The sequence below is a fragment of the Hippopotamus amphibius genome, chromosome 2 (genome assembly GCF_030028045.1).
Source record: "Hippopotamus amphibius kiboko isolate mHipAmp2 chromosome 2, mHipAmp2.hap2, whole genome shotgun sequence".
Taxonomy (NCBI): Eukaryota; Metazoa; Chordata; class Mammalia; order Artiodactyla; family Hippopotamidae; genus Hippopotamus; species Hippopotamus amphibius.
The window spans coordinates 84,109,283-84,125,409 of NC_080187.1; the positions used below are offsets into that span (position 1 = coordinate 84,109,283).

A 16,127-nucleotide genomic window follows, 5' to 3' on the forward strand; every position below is an offset into this window, starting at 1 on the left:
CCTTTAGATATCCCAAGATGTTTAAATGCTTGTGAATCTCCAGTTCAATAAAGCAAACTGGTAAAAAAGAAAGTATGAGAATCATCTGCCTAATGAATATTCATTGGCAATAATGATAAATTCAATTTACTAAAACTTGATTTCCTACAGAACTTCTCAAAAATGTGTGTATTGGATAGAAGGGGGGCTCATTTGGAGAAAATAACCTCTTCTCATTCAACTAGATGCTCTCTAATGGCCTGGATGTCTGTGCCCTCCCAGATGTTAACATACTTCCTGATCCCATTGCCTCGAGCCTTTAGTGAAGAGCTGCATCCTGGCCGTACAGTACTGGGCATGAACCCCTACTTTATCTACATCTGTAGCCTTGGGCTATTTACTCAGCCTCACTCAGCCTCACTTTTTCCAGCAATAAAATGGGATTGATGATGTGTACGGAGCTATGAATATTACATGGGGTAATGCATCTAACTCAAGTCTTTCAAAAGCTAAGTGCTATTGATTTGTCTCCCACCTGCATTTTTCAACAGAAGCTAACACAAAACAAAGCACAGCAAGCGAACAACCCTACAAAATGAGGGAACTTCACTTGTTTATTGTTCTTTACCCTTTGTGTGTTCCACACCTATCCTCCCACACTATTTGTGATGGGAAATTGCATTCAAAGACACGGGTTCTAACCCTGGCCCCCGCTCACTAGATAACTAGCTGTCCTTACCCCATCCAGTTACTTTATCTGTCTGAGCTGCACTTGCTTCCAGCTACCAAACAGTGGTGCAAAGGAGGTACTCATAGTTCTGCTAATGCCGTTAAGATAGCCATGTGAGAACACCTAGCACAGCACCAGCGCTTCTTTATGCACCTGTTTTATTCCCTTTGGCATTTATTCTCGTTTCCGCAATGACCTGGCAGGTAAAGGAGGAAACTCTTTTCCTTTCTCTCCCTTGTTTAGTTAGGGTTTTTCTGCTTCCCCCTTCTGTGCTTCTTCCAGGTGAGCGCAGTCATGGTAGTAAGCCACCCTAAAGGCTGCCAGAGCCTGCAGAGGGGGGACATTTAGAACAAATGCCCTCGAGTGAGATGAGTGCCTGGGCCCCAGAGCTGTCCTTTGGAGCTCCGCCCAGTCTCTGCCGACTGAATAGAATTGGGTCATCTGCAGTGACATTCAGATCTTTTTCCTGAAGAGTTTGAACTAATTGAGAACCTGTCAGTGTGTGTAACACGCTTCGTGCTGCCTTCTGCTCTAGCTTGCCTGGGCCGGAACCCACTTTGGTGGCATCAGGCTGTCACTGGGTAGACTAGATGGGTCCTTTTGGAATTCCTCCTTTCCGTCATTTAGCAGTTGATCATTTGTGCCCTTTATGATAATGTCACCCAGCTTTCAAAGTGTGTTTTGAAAGCATTAGATCAGCAATTCTTAACCTTTTTAGAGTCATGGGAATCTGATGCAAGCTGTGGCTACTCTTCCTCCCGTCGCCGAAAATTCATATGCACACCAAATTTTACATATGATTTCAGAGATTTTACAAACTGCCCTCTTAAATCCAAACTATGGACTCCAAATTGCAACATAGTATTTGCATTTATAAATATCTGTATGGTCTGTATTGTCCATCAGTGAGCTAATACCAAGCAGAGTCAGGAAATGAATATTTGTGTCTAGAGTAATTTTTTTTTTAATGAGCCAAATGATTTTTGTTGATCTGCTCTCATGGGTTGGTGGGATAAGTAAGAAAAGAAGGAGGTCCTAACAAATAAAACAGGTACTTTGTTTTACATACACTTAATAACTAGCCTTGGGGACAAAATTATAAATATAAAAATAATTGACCATGTTTTCCAAAAATCAAACAAACAAACACAACACCATGAGGAGGTGTGTAGCCAGTTAAGGCAACGTGCCACCTATTACATACAGACAAAATGCACACATACACAGTGTAATGATTGTGTAGGAGAATGACCGTGTCCTTAGAAGATAACACGTGAAATGTTTAGCGTGACATCTGCCACTCACTTTAAAATGATTCAGAAAAAAATTATAAATATATACATATATTAATAAAGCAAATATAGAAAACGCTAACAATTTAGGAGTATGGTGATTCGTTATACTACTCTTCAGCCTTTTCCTGTGTTTGAAATTTTTCATTACAGAACCTTAGAGAATAAACACACATTATTTTGAGGGAAGTGTCAACATAAGCACAGTCTCACTTTCAGACAGGATTTTCTTCAATCAGCGAGCATCGTTTTCCCACAGGAACATAATTTCACTGTGTTAGAATCCTGTCCTAAGATGTCCAGCATTTCTATAGCTGAGTAAATAATAAACTTTCAATGATATTATACAACATTATAGGATTATTATTGGCATTTAAGATGCTCTCTCAGCAAAATGCTTGTGCCCTGGGGCCTGCTGCAAAATAAAGTCTCTAGAACTATCTAGAAGTTCTCAATGTCGAAAGCCAACACTTCAGAGCCAGCAGCAATTAGAAAGAAAGCTTTTTCTGTAGGATATTCCTCATGTCATTTTCCCCTAGTGCTGCAACAGATTTTTAATTCCAGCACTGAAAATAGTGCCGAGTATTTGGCCGAGAAGACGTTACTGACTGTAATATCGGTACTTCCTGGCTCCATTTGACAGTAATGCAGTTAGAATTCCCAGAGCATATCTTTTTCCATTTCTGTTACTGCAAGGCTACATTTGTTCTCAATGGTACACAATTTCCGTTGTGCTATTGACAGATAGCAGATAAGATATGCCCTCAGAGACCACAGACGCTATGTGGAACCAGAAATTTTAAGGCCTGAACCTCCAACCTCATCAGTCTGTTAATACTTCATCAGCAAAAATAGAGCACTGTCCTTACTTAATGCAGATCTCAATTTCATCTCTGTTTTTCTGGTTTACACTTTGTCTTTATATGATTGAAAGGATGCATGACGTTGGAAATTATAGTTTATTTTTTAAATCATGTACTTTTTGTTCAAAGCAAAGCTAATGAATAAAGCTCTAGATTTCCTCACATAACTCTAGGCAGGTTAGATGGCTTCCATTTTCTGAATACATTTCTTTCTGTCCTGCATGGAAGGTGAATTCAGAGTGTGTTTTCTGTTTACTTGGGGAATGCAGAGAGAGTGATGCTTTGGACACAGAGAAGTATAGCTATTAAGAGCACATAGTTTCAAGTCAGACTTCCTGCATTTAAACCCCAGTGCCTTCCCTTACTACCGGTATGATGGTGAGCAAATCATTTAACTTCACTAGACCTTCCACTCCTGATCTTTAAAATGGGTATAATAGCAATTGGACATCCATAGGCAAAAGAATGGATCACAACCAAAACTCATATTTTATAGAAAAATTAACTAAAAAAAAAAAAAAAACAAACCCCACTACTCAATACTCTGTAATGGCCTATATGGGAAAAGAAGCTAAAAAGAGTGGATATATGTATATATATAACATATTCACTTTGCTGTACACCTAAAACTAACACAATATTGTAAATCAAGTATCCTCCAATTAAAAAAAAAATGGATGAGGGGCTTAAATGTGAAACATAAAACTAAAAATTTCTAGGAAAAAAATAGAAATAAAAGCTTTGAGGACTAGGCAAAGAATTCTTAGATGTGTTACCAAACCCAATGTGTCAAAGGAAAAATTGATAAATTGGACCTCATCAAAATTAAAAACTTTTCCCCTGTGAAAGAGTGTTAAGGAGATGAAAGGACTAATTACAGATGGAAAAATAATATTTGCAAGCCACATATCTGGCAAAGGACTTGTATCTAGAATATATAAATAACTCTTGAAACATAACATTAAAAAAAAAATCCGGTTAGAAAATGGGCAAAGGATAAGGCACAAACATTTCACTAGTGAGGATATACAAACAGCAAATAAGTACATGAAAAAATGTTCAACATCATAGGCCATTAGAGAAATGCACATTAAAACCATAGTGAGACGGACTTCCCAGGTGGTGCAGTGGTTAAGAATCCACCTGCCAATGCAGGGGACACAGGTGCCAGCCCTGGTCTGGGAAGATCCCACATGCCACGGAGCAACTAAGCCCGTGCGCCACCACTACTGAGCCTGCACTCTAGAGCCCACAACTATTGAGCCCATGTGCCACAACTACTGAAGCCCTCACACCCAGAGCCCACGCTCTGCAACAAGAGAAGTCATCGCAATGAGAAGCCTGCGCACCGCAACGAAGAGTAGCCCCCGCTCTCCGCAACTAGAGAGAGCCTTCACACAGCAATGAAGACGCAATGCAGCCAATAAGTAAATACATAAATAAATTTATTTAAAAAAACACAATGAGATATAACTGTACCCATTAGGATAGCTAAAATAAAAAATAACAGTAATACCAAATGCTGGCAAGAATGCAAAAAAAGACTGCATCACTCATACATTGTTGGTGGGAATATAAAATGGTACAGCCACTCTGGAAAATAATTTGACTGTTCCTTTTAAAAACTATAAATGGTTTTATGACCCAGAAATTGTATTCTTATGCATATATCGCAGAGAAATGAATCTTATTTTTATGCAGAAACTTGTGTATAAATGCTTGTAGCATCTTTATTCACCATAGCCCCAAACTGGAAATTATCCAGATATCCCTCAATGCATGGATGTGGTTAGTCCATACTGTAGAATACTACTCGACAATAAAAGGAACCAACTGTTGATATCTGCTACAACTTGGATGCCCCTCAAGGAAATGGTACTGAGTAGAAAAAGGCAATCTCAAAAGGATACATACTGCATGATTCCACTTATATAACAATCATGAAATTATTATATAGATAACAAATTAGTGAGTACCAGGGATGAGGAGAGGGATGGATGTAGATATTACGGGGTAGTACAAAGGAATCTAATGGTAATGGAAAAGTTAAGTATCTTGATTGCAGGGGTGGTTACATGAGGTAATACATGTGATTAAATTGTATAGAGCAACACAAACAGCATACATCCCATACACAATCACAAATAAGTGCACATAAAAGTGGCAAAATTTGAGTGAATTCAATAGATTATGCATGCCAACTTCCTGGTTTTGATATTGTACTATAGTTGTGCAACATGCTATCTTTAGGAGAGGCTGGGTAAAGTGTGCACAGCACCTCCCTGTACATCTTTTTACAACTACCTGTGACTCTATAATTACTTCAAAATAAAAAGGTTTTTTCCCAATGCTTCCTCATAGAACCTTCCACCTAGAATTGTGATGAAGATTAAATGAGCATTTAGCACTATCTCAAGTGCAGTTGGTACTCAGTAAAAGTCAGCAGGGATTTTATATATTAATGGCCGCCTTTGCTACTTAATTGGAAGACTATGTCTTAGAAGAGAGATTTAAGCTAGAATATAAGTTCCACCAGAGCAAGGATTTGGCCTGTTTTGTTCACTAGAGTATCCCCATACCTAGAACACTGTAGTGCATATAAGGTGCTCATTAAATACGTGTTGAAGAATGAATGAAAGAGTCGTTTTGAAGATACCATGAAGGAAGATACTTGGCAAGTAGAGCACAAGGGAATAACTTGGTAATATCCAAGGTGGGACACAGATAGAATAGCTGAAGTGGCAATTTGCCTGGACTGCCTATGAAAGCAGAGACTAGGAAAGATTAGATTACATCAGCCCTGGGGGAGAATGGAGTGGTAACTGTCTTCATGTCAAGCCCCCGTGGTGGGATTCCTAGTCTTTACTGTGTACCATACTTTTCCAGGGCGCCCAGGTGTGTAATGGTCAGTGCCCAACGGAACTGCTCCTTACTCCCATGTTCTCCACTTCACTACATGGTGGTGGTCCTGTTCCATTCAGTGTTTCCACCACACTCGCCTCTGTCACTACTACTGCAAGTGCCATTCAACCACCAAAAAGAAGACTGGCTCTCTTAGTTTAAAGGACCCATGCAGTCGTATTTGGGCACAGAGTCTAGGAACTAAGCCAGAGAATCAGTACCACTCTGTATCAGTCCAAAGAGTTTCTGCTGACCATGACCTAAGTCCAACACTGGGCCCAGGCCCCTCAACTCTTTTCTGTCTCAGAGTGAGTTTTCTGCCTATTAGAGCATCCTCCTTCCTTGCAAAGCTCTAGTCCCACAACTTTCTAGCTGTCAATCAAGAGATAAGTGTTTGCTGAGCATCTGCAGGGTGCCAGCACACAGGTAGGCAAAATATGAAATACGAAGATGTGTAATGTGTAAGACACCCACGTTCAAGAAGGTTATACTTCCAACCAAGCAAGCAAAATGGCAAACACAAGCAATCAGAAATAACTGTGAAATGCTGATTCTGACTACACTTGAAGTTCAAAGAAGGGAGGTTTTATATCGTGACATGTCTACCAGTATGAGAAAATAGTACACACATCTCAGATACACGGGAGGAAAATGATGCAAGAAGCAGTGGGTCATTAGCAGTGTCAAATGCTAAGAGGAAAGTGACACAGTTCTGTGTCGGACTAGAAAGAAGCCTTTGCTTCCAACCTCATATATATGAGTATATGGGCTCATTTAAAAAAATACAGGCTGATTTCACTTTATTATTAAATATGTATTTGTTAAGCATCTAGCACTACTATGCTGTGGAATAATATAAAATGAAAAAAGCGTTGTCTCTGTCCTCAGAAGGGTGTTCAGTAGGAGCAAAGTGAGAGACGAAACAAGTAATACAAAAGAATGAACTAGGGAGCAAATGGGGGCACACCAGAGCATGAGCGGAATCTGAAAGTAGCCAAGCTGTGTTTGAAATGAACCCATGATAAGAGTAATCTTAGTTTCCTCCTGGCCTTTCTCGGGAACAGGAGAGCAGATCAATGAATTGGACTGATTCTCAATATAAGTACATTTTCATTGGAAAATGTTATATACTTGTTATTTGTGCCCTTTCTTGTTTTCCCAGAGTTTAAATACACTTTCTTTTTTTTCTATTATAGTTGATTTACAGTGTTGTGTTACTTTCTGCTGTACAGCAAAGTGATTCAGTTACACACACATATATTCTTTTTCATAGTCTTTTCCATTATGGTTTATCACAGGATATTGAATATAGTTCCCTGTGCTATATAGTAGGACCCCAAACTCCCACTCCATTCCTCCCCCAACCCCTTCTCCCTTGGCAACCATAGTCTGTTCTCTATGTCTGTGAGTCTGTTTCTTTTTCGTAGATAAGTTCATTTTTGTCATATTTTAGATTCCACATATAAGTGATATCATATGGTATTTGTCTTTCTCTGTCTGACTTACTTCACTTAGTATGATAATCTCTAGGTCCAACCATGCTGCTGCAGATGGCATTATTTCGTTCTTCTTATGGCTGAGTAGTATTCCACTGTGTATATGTACCATGTCTTTATTCAGGTGTTGATGGACATTTAGGTTGTCACTATGTCTTGGGTATTGTAAATAGTGCTGCTGTGAACATAGCGGTGCATGCATCTTTTTGAATTATAGTTTTGTCCAGATATATGCCCAGGAGTAGGATTTCTGAATTATATGACAACTCTATTTTTAGTTTTTCGAGGAACCTCCATACTGTTCTCCATAGTGGCTGCACCAAGTTACATTCCCACCAACAGTATAGGCGGGTTCCCTTTTCTCCACATCGTCTCCAGCATTTATTGTTTGTAGATTTTCTGATGATGCCCGTTCTAACTAATGTGAAGTGATACCTCATTGTAGTTTTGATTTCCATTTCTCTAATAATTTACACTTTCATTTTTATTGTGTTTAAATTAGGCTTATGTGATATTCATGTCCTTCCTGGGAATTCCAAAACTGAATTCAGCAAATCTGGCCTCTCTATTTTTCTGCACGTGGGAAAATTGTATCAGAGTCCTACAGGAAACGGGTGCTGAGATGGTGCCAATGAAATTTCTAGGATCACAACTTAAAATGTGGTAGAGGATCCATATGTTGTATTAATGAGGCTACACTGTACCTAAGAAACCATAAAAGTGAAAAGGTACATATTTCAAAATTGCAAAGTTACATTACATTACATTCAAATTATAGTATTTTTATTCTCTTTGGGGTTCAGGGTTTCTTTTTTTTTTTAATTTTAAGTCTGTAAAAGTATTTTGAAAACACTGGCAAGGAACTTTGTTGTCAATAATATTATCAAAAATTAAATCACATTTTCAATTTTATCAGTTTAAAGATGTACTTTAAATATCTAGTGCCCTTTGCTATATGTTGTTTATAATTTTATAGACACAATCATGTTTTTTATATTCTTTATAGCTTTTACTAGCTTCTCTCCAAACCAGAATGCAGGCTAAATCCAGGATTAATAAATTAATCATAAAGTATGAATACAGAAGTGATGGTCAGGCCACAGTTAATCCACGTAAGTGAGTTTTGCTTTTTTTTTTTTTTTTTTTTTTTTTGGTTTGTTTTGGTTTGGTTTGGTTTTCAGGGAGTTTTTGGCCATGCCGTGCAGCCTATGGAACCTTAGTTCCCTGACCAGGTATTGAACCAGGGCCCTTGGCAGTGAAAGCTCGGAGCCCTAACCACTGGACAACCAGGGAATTTGCAATATTCTTAAATATAACAATTTTAAGTGATTTAACTACTACCTATTCTTTCTGTCTAGTTAATTTTATGATAATAACATATTATGGAATGTAACTCCATGAAGACAGAGATTTTTGTCAGTTTTGGTCACATTTGCATCCCTGGAATGTAGAAGAATGCCTGGCCCATAGGAAGTGTCCAAGAAATATTATCCAATAAATATTAAGTAACTGACCAAATAAATTTTCTTTATTCAAAATTCACTATTCAGAGTTTCCCATTGATGCTTCAAACACTGGAAATGTGATTGTTTCATCTTTTTGAGTCGTTTTTTTCTTGAAACAAAGAAACAGCACTAGTCTGTCAAGTGTCAGAAATAAATTGAAGACTGGGCACACCATGCTTCCAAATAAACTAAATATAGAGTAGTATCACATAGCCATGGTGATAAATGGACCACCATGGGACCCCCTCTTCTCACCTACTGCTGAGCTGTAAGTTCCTTGATACAAGTCAGTTTGATGTATGGATAAACTAGTTTGCAGTGTTACTTGAACCTATGCCATTGCGAAGGTCGTAAAAGTGCCTCTATGACCTTCAAGAGACATTTAGAAGAAAATTTATGACAATTGAAGCAGAGTCTAAATAATAGTGCTGGAAGAGACAAAAGACCAGCAAATTACCTCTCTACTTTCTCTATTCCCAGGTACCAACTTTTTGTACCAAATGAACACAAATAAAATGTCATTCTGCATTCACAGCAATCACTTGGCAATGATTTTCTGGCTTCCATTGGAAGTCAGAGCTCATAAATGGTTCTCAATATACATAAACTATTTTTACTGTATTTGCAGTTCTAGTGCCTCCAGCCTCCTGCCCACAGGCCACTGCAAGGAAAATTCCACTTTCTTGTTTCCCCAACACTTAGAGAGGCTCTGGAGCCCAGCTGTCTGAGTTCACATCCCAGCACTGCCTCTTACTGGCTACAAGGCCATGGACAAATTGTCCAGCATCGATCAGCCTCGGGGTCCTCATGTATTAGAGGGGGTGGGAGTGGTTATAATACCTGTTATTGTGAGGATTCAGTGAGGTATTATATATGAAGTCCCTGGCATGTATGGAGCTTTCATTAAATATTATCCATTATTACTGGAATCTGCTTTATTTGCAGCAAATTATTCTCTGGTGTGTCCAGCACCAGCATTTGTTGGACTTTTAAGTTCACATTATCTTAGACACTCTTTCCTTAGAAGTCAGGCAATCCAGACTTAATATATGAGCACATTGGGGTTCTTTACCAGTCAAAGGAATTTGTGGGACTAATGCCAGAACACCACTAACAGATTGTGTTTGATTGGCATATCAAAATGGTTCGTTAGTAATTGTGAGAATTGCTGAAACAATACAACAAAGTATTTTGGCAACATCTGGATTTTTCAGGGGGAAGTAAGAGATGGCAGTGGTAGTTGGGCTGTTAATTCCTAAATTAAGTGAATTAGGAAAGGTGCTCAGTATCCCCAGTACAGAAACAGCCAGAGGCACTTCCTGCTTCTCTCTTTCCATTTACGGAATGGGGAGTAATGTCTTCTGTGTACCTACTGAATAAGAAGGATTCAGTAGGGGCTCTAAGGGGTAGGTTTAAATAACCATGATTACTATTAATTTAGCCTCTGGAGCAAGCATCAGAGGAGTTTTGTTCCTGACACAGGACCACACAGTCCCCATTCTGCCTGAGTGGCCTCACTGTCTCCTGCCACCTGGTTGCATTTTTAGTAGCCACGTAGGGCACCATAGGAGGCACGAGGTGAATCCTGCTCTCGGGGATCTTATAGCCTTCCTTATTTGGGAGGCTGGCTGGGGGAGTTGGGTATGGTACATACGCAAGACAGCTTACCAATTTAGTGGGAAGCATTTAAACTCCTTTTCTGTTTTTATTTTACTTTTTCCAGCTTTATTGAGATGTAATTGACATAGACATATATAACATCTGTAAGTTTAGGGGTCCTACCTTCTCTGAATCTTCCAGCCTCCAGAGCTTCCTGATCAAAACCAGGCCCACTAAAGTATATGAGATGTGAATTGTTAGCCTTGCCTTGCCAATCCTGTATCCTTCAGACAATGCTGACTCATGGGACAGGGACAGAGTCAGAAGCCAAGCCAAGGAAATATGATCTGTCGTGTCATCTCCTCTTCCCTGGGCTGCCAACCTTGGGCATGCTCAATTAACCGTACTCTAGTGTCCTGCACAAACCACCTTGGGCATGCTCAATTAACCGTACTCTAGTGTCCTACACAAACCACCTCTCAGCATCCTAATCAATGGAATTTTCCTACTTCCCGTAGAAACCACCCTGTTCTCTAATCCAGTTCACGACCCTGAACCTACTTTTGTCATATAGTTTGTCATTATTCTCCCTTGTGGCTCCTATTATTAATAATCCTGAGAGTAGAGCTAACACATAGCATTTACCATGTACCAAACATTGTCTAAGCACTTTACATGAATAAACTTATTTAACTCTCCAACAGCCCTCTGAAGTAGTTATTATTCTTATCCCCATTTGACAGATGAGGACACTAAAGCAGAAAGAGATTAAGCAACTTGTCCAAAGTCACACAGCCAATAAGTGACAAAAATGGACACGTGAACCCACACAGTCTGGGCCTGAATTCCACATTCTTAATAACTAGGACACCACTTCTCATCCTACATTAATTTCCTCTCTTGTGCAACTATTTAAGAGGCAAAATGTTGTTCCTTAACTGTCTCTGAGCAATTTCACTTCCATTTCCTTTTTTTGAAGGATATCTATTCTTCTGAAATTTGTTTCTACTACCCCAAATAGTTCAAGATTCTGAGAATTATTCAGATAAATCATAAACGCTTTACTTCCAAAGTTTCTATTACCATGCTTTTTGCTTAATTTCTATCCTTTCCCTCCATCCGAATGTGTTTCTTTCAACCAGAGTTGTAAGTGGGTATCTTTCCAACCTGGGCTGCCACTTTCATCACTTCATTAATCTTTGAGATTCTTACTTTCCTAAAGGACAGTGACAGTGGTATAATTACCCGGCAACCAGCAGTAAAAGTAATTTCAATTTAAATCTCTTAGTATTTCTTTCTTTAGGAATTTAATCCCATCCGTCTTAATATTTTAGGGACTATGTTGGGGCACAGTAAAGGGAGGCAAAGGGACATGATTTTGCATCCGAGTAAGTAGTGGTTGGGTTTCTTTCCTTTTAGATTTCAGATCTGAAGCTTTTGCACCTTTTATCCAGTCTTCCCATGGGCTTTGAGGTTTATTCATCTTTAACCAGAAGAGAGATTTTAAATGTTTTTGCTTATTGAATGTAAATGTATTGGAAGGTAACAAGAAGACACCATTTAATACTTCCTTGTTAATTTTTTAAATGAAAATCAGTCATTCAAATCATCCCTCACCCAACCTTTCTAAATTCTAAGACATGAAAATTAACATCAATTAAATAATGGATTAATATTTCTAATTACCAGCATATATGTCTTGAATCACATTTATGACAAAATAATTATACTTTTAGGTCTGTTCTTGTAGACTTTATAGTGCTTCTGACTCCTGGGCGCACTGAACTTAGGTGCATTTCGCAGGATTTGGTGAAAGGTTGTGGTGGTAGAAGTTTATGGTTGTTATTTGACTGTTGTGAAAATTGCTTGTCTTTCTATATCTGTTGCCAAAGCCACTGGCTAGAAAATCCACCCTTTGTTCTACACACTTGTCTTTTGGCACACGAAACCTTCCCAGTAGCCCATCCGATTATGTAATTTGCAGGTGGGCAGTTGCCAGTCAGGGTAGACGAGGGATTGTGTGCCCATGCTATAGCTAACCTCTGCAGCATTTGCCTAATACTCATGTGTGTGAGGTGGTAGTGGGGACTTGTATGTGGGGTGAGCTCTACAAAGTCACATCAGAACTATACTTAGGGGAATCATTTATAGCTTTAAAATGCTTTGTATGATTTTAAAATGCTTTGTATGTAAAATGCTGTGAATGATTTATGGCTTTAAAATGCTTTGTAAATGAGCTATGTTTTATTATTGGGGGTGGAGGAATGTGGCACTTTCAAAACACCTATGAAACTGGTAGGAGAATTCCCACATAGAATTGGGTTTCCACCAGGAAGGACAACAGATGTTAATGGCATCATCTCCGTTGCTCAGTTACTCAATTACTTGCAGTAATGGCGGGGGGCGGGGGGGTCAGTTTGAATTAAAGCATTGAATTAGAGAATACGTTAAGTAAAAGAGGTATTCCTCAAGAATTGCTGTGGAACACGATGGATTTGGCTTAACAAATCTTTCCTATAACCGGCACAGCCTTTGAACGGGCCACCAAGAATTGGGCTTTCAAATTAGTGTAGTCCACATGTGTGATATTTTGGTGTGTTTAAAATAAAGGAAATTGGAAAAGCAGAATGCATAATAAAAATGCCAAGATGAATCCTTAAAGTCACATCAGTCCTCTTTTGAAGACGTTGTCTTTTCTGTGACATCCAGTGGGTTAGCATGAACGTGCCAGATGTTCAACGGCCCTGAAAAGAAAATCACAGCACCGAGGGCAACCCAAAACCCACATACTTAGCTGAGTAAGCCGGTGCTTAGAAACGCTACGAGTTGTACATATATGGGTCCTTTCTCTGGTCCTTCACTAGTCACCTCCAGGATAATTTAAACCCTTTAAAACTGAATTCCTAACAATATCAGAGGCACATTTCCAGGACTCTGTGGCTGCTTCAAGATGCGATTAGAGGGGGGCTAAGTCAGGTGAGCATCGGGAATCATCAGTAGAGGTGGGCGAAGCCCTGAAAATGAGCAAATCACCACTGTCTGTCACATTTCTCATTTCTTTTGCAACAGGGTTACATGTGGAGGGGTGTTTCAATGGCCTCAGCTGCCATTTGTGTATATACCTTAATTTACATGTTGTAACCTGATGTATATTCATGTCTGCAAATTATACTTGAAAGTAAACTAATGATGTCAACTTCTGCTGACATGAAGCAGTGGGAAATTATTTTTACTGGGGTATAGTTGTTTGACAGTGTTGTGTCAGTTTCTACTGCACAACAAAGTGGAGTTCCCTGTGCTATACAGCGGGTTCTCAGTAGTTATCTACTTTATATATATTAGTGTATACACGTCAATCCCAATCTCCCAATTCATCCTGCCGTCTCCTTTCCCCCCTTGGTGTCCATACGATTGTTCTCTACATCTGTGTCTCTAATTCTGCCTTGCAAACCGGTTCATCTGTACCACTTTTCTAGATTCCACATATATGCATTAACATACGATATTTGTTTTTCTTTTTCTGACTTGACAGTCTCTAGGTCCATCAAGCAGTGGGAAATTTTGTAAAGGATTTAGACCTTTCTCTACACTGAGTTTTATCTTTGTAGCATCTATGTACAAGTCACTCTCTTTCCATCCATTGTGTCTTATGAGCCTCCTTGCTTGTGAGAGAAAAAGCAAGTCAATGGAATAGATATTTTTTTCTTCCTTTCAAACCAAAAGACAGGCTTGGAATTTTTTTTTTCTCCCTCAAATATTTTTCAAATCTATCTTTTAAATCCAAACTCTCTCCTGGTGATATTTTGTTCTTATAAAGACCACCCTTTTCTTTCCTCAGTTTCATCCAGTTCCTTCACGTTCTGTGATACTGCCGTGGTATCAATCCCAGCTCATAATTATTTCTCTCCCATTTAGCCACAAGGTGTAAATTTGCTAACTGAAAAGGCGTGCACTGACGGTTAATCTCCATGTGTATCCAAAGGCTGAGCTGGCTGCACTGGATAATTTCCCTGGGGGATTGTTCTGTACCATGTGGGGCCGTTTGTTGAGCTGTCTGATGTGGGAGACAAGAAAATGAAAGGACTGCCAAAGAGAAACAGGATCATACGGTGCTTTTCGGAGCAAAAAGGGAAATCAAAGGATAATTTCAGGTCCACTCCAGTTCCCCAAGCATGTTCCTGGAACTAGGGAATCAGGGATGTTTTCTTGTCAGTGTTTTTAGAGAAGTTACCGAGAGAGCGCCCCAAATTAGGAGGTTATGGCAAATTTAGTCATGACCTCAGGCTGTACTCAGAAATCACCTCCAGCCTAAACACTTCCACTGTGCGTGAGACTTACAAGTTCTTCAAGGGTCTGCAAAAACATTTGGGACCAGAAGAAAAAATATATGTTTATATTGAGTCTAAGATCCAAAAATTATCTATAAGATTATTAAATATTTAATTGAATGTTGACAAAATATGTAATATCAACTTCATTAAGTATTAAACTTAGTCTTCTTAAAAATTACATGAAATCAAATCGCAGATTCAGTTTTCTCACTTTCCAAGATTTCCAGCATGCCAATCATAAATTAAATGAATTGCACATAGCCAATAATTTGACATGCAAAATTATAAGAATCCTTTCCATTTTTTTCACACAAAAATGTATATTTTAGGTGGGATGTGGGGGCATCTTAACGTTCTTTCTGTGACATGTGTGATAGGACTAAAAAGAGCCCAGGGCCCATGAAGCTTTTAAAACAGCTCTGCCCTTGTCTTCTCTTCTCCCAGTGTGTGATTAGTCCTGAAGACACACGTCAGCAAAGATGCTGATGGGAGGATCAGAGGCAAGACAGGGGAAAGGCTCCAGTTTCTTCTTGCTGTATGCACCCATAGTTGAGGTGAAGGGACAGAGGCAGTGGCCTGATCATGAGGAAGTTCCAAGACACCTGCACACCCTTGGAAAGATCACAGGATGGTGCCTGGTTCTGTTGAAGAGGGAGGGTTCATATGAAGTGGGGGAAGCAAAGCCGTCCAGTTGGGACATGTTAAAAGAGCACCAGTGTCCCCTTGTCTGAGTTCTGTTCTCTCCCAGCAGATAACCGGCCCTCACATGCCCTTGTGTTTTAGTCAACTTTTCTCAGCATGACAGATATTCCCTTTTTTAGAATGGAAAACTGGAAGTGGTGGGGCAGGAAAGAAGGTAGATTATCTGGATTCCACGTGTGATGACCTTAGTCTTTACTTCAGTGGCTTAACATCTTCAGGCTGCATTTGACACATCACACTTGGTGATGTCACACACGGTGAATGTCAGCTCCCTCTGAAAGACAAGGAATACGGTGGATCCTTGTAATCCCAGCCCCCAGTAGTAACCACTAGTAAGAATAACCACTAATGATTCTTGCAGACCTTTTCTCTTTACATATACTGAAGTATTATTCATTTATTTTCTTTTATAAAATGAGATAATAAATACGGTTTTTAATTTTTTTCACTTAACGGTATATCTTAGATACTTTTCCACATTAACACGTGTGTACTTACCTCATTCATTGTAGTGACCACATGGCACTCCACTGGATGGCTGGATCACAACTGATTTAATTGCACTCTGTCTCTGGGCATTTGGGTTGGCCATTCAGCTTTGATCTTTCAAGCCAAAGTACCATATGCCTAAATAAACCATTATATATTGGCTAGAAGTATACACTCTTGACCCCCTGTGTTGGCATAGTCCTTCCCAGGAATAGAAAGAACCAAATCCTTCCCTATACT

At 39.3% G+C, this 16,127-nt stretch overlaps 1 protein-coding gene across 3 annotated transcripts in view; it reads left to right on the forward strand.

Moving 5' to 3' along the window:
* Nucleotides 1-16,127, forward strand: part of SLC24A2 (solute carrier family 24 member 2) — a 233,707-nt gene that overhangs the window by 126,880 nt on the left and 90,700 nt on the right. The window lies entirely within an intron of this gene.